This window comes from Euprymna scolopes, chromosome 17 (assembly GCF_053919585.1).
Source record: "Euprymna scolopes isolate OS-2025 chromosome 17, ASM5391958v1, whole genome shotgun sequence".
In the NCBI taxonomy this organism is placed as follows: Eukaryota; Metazoa; Mollusca; class Cephalopoda; order Sepiida; family Sepiolidae; genus Euprymna; species Euprymna scolopes.
In genome coordinates, this window is record NC_136498.1 from 30,384,547 (window position 1) to 30,390,546 (window position 6,000).

Sequence of the window (6,000 nt, forward strand, 5' to 3'; positions counted from 1 at the left end):
GATTTAGCTGCCTGTCGGGTTTGTTGAGGGTGTCTACGTCGTGGGGGGGGCATAAGTGTCTGCAGTTCGTCAGAGCATTCACCATTAAGATACTTGTAGAACAGGCAGAGGGATGCAACGTTTCACCGATGGGACAGAGGCTGAAGCTTAGTTGCCAGTTCAGGGCCTATCAGATTGGTGACTCTTTTTTTAACCTTGTCTAGGAGCGAGAGACTAGTAGCAGATGCACCAGCCCAAATGTGACAGCAATACTCCATACATGGGTGAATGGTGGCCTTATAGAGGTACAGGATACTTTCAGGTGTCAGTAGTTTTCTAGCACGGTAGAGAGAGCTTACCTTTTTCGCAGCGGCCCTGGCAATGTTTTCAATATAATTGTTCCAACTCATGTACCCTGTGAACGTTAGGCCAAGCAGCTTGAAAGATGTACTCTCAGACAAGGAGTCACTGGCCATTGCTATTGGTGGCAGAGAAGGTTTCTTGTAATTATTGAAGGAAACTAGTTTAGTCTTGGCAGCATTGAATGTGACCATCCATTTATGTCCCCATTCCACTACAGATTGGAGGTCTTCCTCTAGTGTTTTTGCCATTTCTTTAGATATGTGTTCATTTGTTTTCCTGTCATGCCTGTTATAGAGTGTAGTGTCATCAGCATATATACCCATCTCAAAGGCAGTTTTGTCGGGGAGGTCATTAATAAATATTAGGAACAATAGAGGTCCAAGGATAGACCCCTGAGGCACTCCCGCATTTATATCACACTGTTTAGATGTACGACCGTTGAGGACAACCTGGATTTTTCTCTTATCTAAGAAGGATTTAATTATGTTAAGTATTCTACCAGTGATACCGTATGATTTAATTTTCCTGAGGAGACCCTTGTGCCATACCCTGTCAAAAGCATTAGATATATCTAGAGCTACTGCTCTGCCCTCCCCCGCTTTGTCCAGTGAATGGTATATGCGTTCAGAGATTACAGTAAGGATGTCAGCTGTGGAACGGGCATGTCTAAATCCATATTGTTTGTCAGTCAGAAATTTAGCATCTGTAAGGTGCCGGACTAGAGCATGGTTAATTATGGTCTCAAATATTTTGGCGAAAAGTTTGAGGAGGCTAATGGGGCGATAATTTGATGGGTCAGTTCTTTCGCCAGAATTCTTGAATACTGGTACAACAGAAGCGGTTTTCCAACAGCCCGGAAAGCATGTTTCATTAAGGCATTTGTTGTAGAGTTTGGAGAGAACTGGAGCTACTTCGGCTGAGCACTTTTTTAATAGCACAGCTGGGATGAGATCAGGTCCATATGCTTTTGAAGTGTCAAGGTTTTTATGATAGTGTGTACCTGAGCAGGGGTGATTTTTAGATCGTCTAGCGTGGCGTCTGTCCGCAAAGGAAAGTCAGGCAGGGGGTGGTTGGTAGTGTCCAGTGTGGAGTTCGAGGCAAACTGGCTGGCAAGCATATTAGCCTTGTCAGTTGCTGAGCAAACAACCTCGTGATTGTTGGTTAGCAGGGTAATTGTTGATTGCCTATTATTTACTACACTGTTGTAGATTTTCCAGAAGTTACGATTTCCTAATTTTTGTGCTTCGATGCGTTTTTTAGTGGTTTCAGTAAATTCTCTCTTAGCTGTCACTATTTCTTTCTTAATGTTACTTCTAGCTTCTATATACTTCTGTCTGTTTGAACTGGACTTATGTCAGTTAAATCTGCGGTATGCATGCTGTCTTTGAGCAATGGCAGTTGCGCAAGTCGAAGTAAACCATTGGGGAGAGTGGGGCTTGCTATAAAATTTCCGCATGGGAACATGTGCTTCCATTGCTGTTTTGAACCAGTCAGTGGTCTCATTTACACACTGTTCAGCAGGAAGAGAAAAAATATTTCCCCATGGGGCATTTCTGATAATATCTCTGATGGCTTCCCAGTCAGCCTTTTTATAATATCTCGTTGTTTTGAGCACTGGCTCTTCAGTTTTGGGTCTAGAATTTAGGGCGATATCTACCATTATCACTGCATGGTCAGCATTCCCGAGTGGGCTGTCAGAATTTGTTGTACAATCCTCGGGAACTGTAGTCAGAAACAGATTTAGAAGTGATGCTTGTTGTTCTTGCTGGTCAGGGAAACGGGTTAGAAACGTAACCATTTAGAAACGTAACCATATAGCAAAACTATGTGTTGTGCTGCCCGCTGCATCTGTGTGAGTAAAGAATCCAAGCCAGTTTTTGCGGTGGGCATTAAAGTCACCAAGTACATGTACCTGTGCGCTAGTGTCGAGGGAGAGTGCTGTGTCTATGCTGTCAGAGACTTTGTTTATTATGGTGCAGTCCTGGGTCGAGGGAGAGCGGTAGAGAAAATAAAAGTAGCTAATGTTGTGTTGTATGTTTAGTCTAAAGCACATAAAGGCTTGATCATCCATTTCTAGGTTTGTTTCTCTAGTCAGGGGGAGGGTGTTACGAATGTAGACTCCAAGTCCGTGCATATGTCTGTCAGAGTCCTTACGGCAGAGTGGGAGATAGCCAGGCATGTTAAAGTAGTTAGAGGGGATGGAGGGTGTAGGTTAGTTTCGCTTAATGCTAAGATATCCGGGGTATTTGTTAGGAGAAATGCTTCAACATCAGCTAAATTAGTTCTAAGCCCACGGATGTTAGTGAATGCAAGCCTCAAGGGAGGAGGCGAGTTGGATTTGTTTGTCCCTAGGCCTGGTTTAAGCTTATTTTTTAATTGTACTGTCATCATGTTTTTAAAGAATTTCAGTTAAGTGAGGGGGGGGGGGTGAACAAGAGGTTATGCAGGGTATCAGACATGCAACACAAGTAGACCTTGGGAAAGCCCATCGGGGATGAGTGCAGGGTCCCTTTCCATGCGTGACATGGCACTACAAACATCCTGATATTATACAACTGTTGAATGAGTAGCCGCTCTAAGCGCTACCAAAGAGTTAGGGCACCTGTACTACCAGTCGGAAACAGCAGCCAGGAACTGTCAATCTGGTACCCTCAGCCCATCAGAAGAAGATCACCCCAATCTAATTGCACAGGCATGCGTGGTACTTTGGTTTAGTTTCAGAGTTTTCCTTCTCCTAGACGGGTGATCTGGGAAGAGCTACTGGGTCCATCAGCCCTGAGAGGGTTTGCTCCGCGCCTGGGTCCTACTCCAAGTATTTCTGCGACCCTACGTGGTTAGTTAATGTTACAGGGTTAGTTTGTAGAGGTTATATATCTAATGAATAGTTACACTCCTCAAAGTGATTTAGGGGCATGCAGTGGAAGCGGTTTTGTGGGGAGGCTTGTTAGAAAAGTGTTAGTGCGGATTAGGACTCTCACCTGAGGTTTTTTTTAGTTTAGGTTCAGGATAACGTTATAGTTTGAGTAGGTATTAGGAATTGAGCTAAGAAATTTAGCCCAGTCATTGTATATTTATGTTTACAAAGGTTAAGGTGTAGGTGCAGTTATAGTTTGAGTAGGTATTAGGAATTGAGCTAAGGAATTTTGCCCAGTCACTGTATATTTAGGTTTACGAAGGTTAAGGTGTAGGTGCAGTTATAGTTTGAGTAGGTATTAGGAATTGAGCTAAGGAATTTTGCCCAGTCACTGTATATTTAGGTTTACGAAGGTTAAGGTGTAGGTGCAGTTATAGTTTGAGTAGGTATTAGGAATTGAGCTAAGGAATTTTGCCCAGTCACTGTATATTTAGGTTTACAAAGGTTAAGGTGTAGGTGCAGTACACTCCGGGTGTAACTGGAGGTACATTTTAAGTTATGGTGTATTTCGTATGTATAATTAAGTAAATAGATATTTGGGCAAGTTTTCAGTAGGTGCAAATAGAAGTTGTGTCAGTATTTCTACTATTGAGGGGGAGATAATTTCAGTTTTCATTTAAGAGTCATAGAGAGTTTTGCATGACAGGGAGTATCGGATTTGGTTTAGTATTGTATGTTGCAAAACCATATAGGAAGAAGCAATTGTTATGTATTAAAGATCGCTTTGCATCCGAGTGCATACTTTGTACGACATGAAAAGAAACTGGAATCTTAGTATAATCTCCATCATTCTCGTAATTATAAGTGTAACTGGACTCATGAAGAAGAATTTTAAATATACCCGGTGAATAAAGTGCAAGAAAGATACAAACAATTGCACTTCTAGGGACAGTTAGAATCTTAAAACGATCTCTTGGTTGAAATAGCGGATGAATGTCCGGCATCTGGTAGGATACTCCATCCCCACATTAAACAAAATGATAAGAAAAAAAAATTAGAATTCTATTTAAAGTTCCACTATTCTTATAGGAGAGTAGAAAGTGAACCTTGTGTTTACTTTCAGCAGCCTTGTAACTCTCACTTCCTTTATTTTGTCCTTTAGTTCTCACATTTTATAAGCGATGTTTCTGAAAAAGGGTAAAGAATTGTTGCTTTCTAGGTCAGAATCTATTCCATTTAACAATTATTGCTTTTTGACTTTGAAGTAACATTTTTCTTTTTTATAAGCTTTTTATATCAGCTGACATTATGTCTGGTCAGGAACCATTTTCACAAAAAAAAAAAAAAATTATTTGTATGATTTAGTTGCAATCGAATAGAAGAGAATGTCATTTAGGTGACATTCTCTTCTGTAGGTAATGCCGGACATTTATATTAAATTAACATAACGAATTGGACCAACACTCTAATCCCTTTAAAAAGCTAAGCATGCACGTTTTTAAAAACATGTTGTATAATCTGAAGTTATTGGCTGCCTCGAATGTATTGTAATATATAAAGATAGATAGATAGATAGATAGATAGAAAGATATATAGATAGATAGGTAGATAGATAGAAATATAAGTTTTTTTTATCCGTAAAAGTTTTGTAAATATTTAATATTAAAGAAAATGTTTTGTAAATATATATTTTTTTCTTTTAAATTTTTAAAAGTTTTGTAAATATATTTTTAAAAAAATCTTGCTCGCAAACATTCGAATATGTCTGCTATTTGACCTGTTTACAAGTTTAGAAACACTCAACGGCAATGTCAAAGTCGAACAAACGGTGCCTCTTGAATTGTTCGCTTATTTTTGTCGTCTGTGACGGGATATCTAATCTTTACTTGATCAAAAAAAAAAAAAAAAAAACAAACATTGAAAATTTTATATCTATATCTTTAATTGCTAGATGAAAGATAATGTTTTAAAATTGCAACAAAACGTACGTTACATAAAAAAAATCCAAGGTAATTTTTTTGATTCAATTAAAATTAAATTTTTATTCCTTACTTTGTAAAATTTATAAAAGTGTAATTTGAAGGTAAATAAATTTCAAATTGAATCTTGTACCTTTATTTTTAAAGCATATAGTAAAAACATTTTGTTTAACAATTTTCATACCTTGGATGAAATGATTTTCTAACTTGTATCTTATCTTTTAAGATTATATTTTAAAACTCTCCTTCTCTCTATTTCAGTTTGTATTTCTCCTCACACCACAACTCAATTTTGCAACCCCCTTTTTGTATTATTACAGGTCTGAATATTCTTTTTGGTTCAGTTTGTTTTTCTCCTTACACCACAACTCATTTTTTGCAATCCCCTCTTTGTAATACAGGTCTGAATAATGAGAAAATCTGAATTTTCTTTAACAAAAACTTTAAAATAACTTTTTTAGATTAAATTTTTTAAACTTCTTTCAGAATAGAAAATCTTTAAAATTTAATAAGGAACATTTTTCATATGGGTTTCATTTCAGTACATAACGAGAAAAATAGAGATGAAAATTTCAAAAGGACCGTATAACTGATTACGGTCAATAGTAGTTCTCGCTAGCGAAAGTCTTTGTTATTGTTATTCTATTATTATTATTATTATTTAAAATGTTGTGTGTCCTGCTCTTTCGCGCGAGGACTAATATGTTCACACCTGTGTAATGTGCGTAGGTTTTTTTTTTTCAGCATAAAATTTGTCTAAAAAAAAAAAAACGTTTACCTACAGAAAATTCACACCCTAAATATTTCAAATTGCCAGACGTAAAC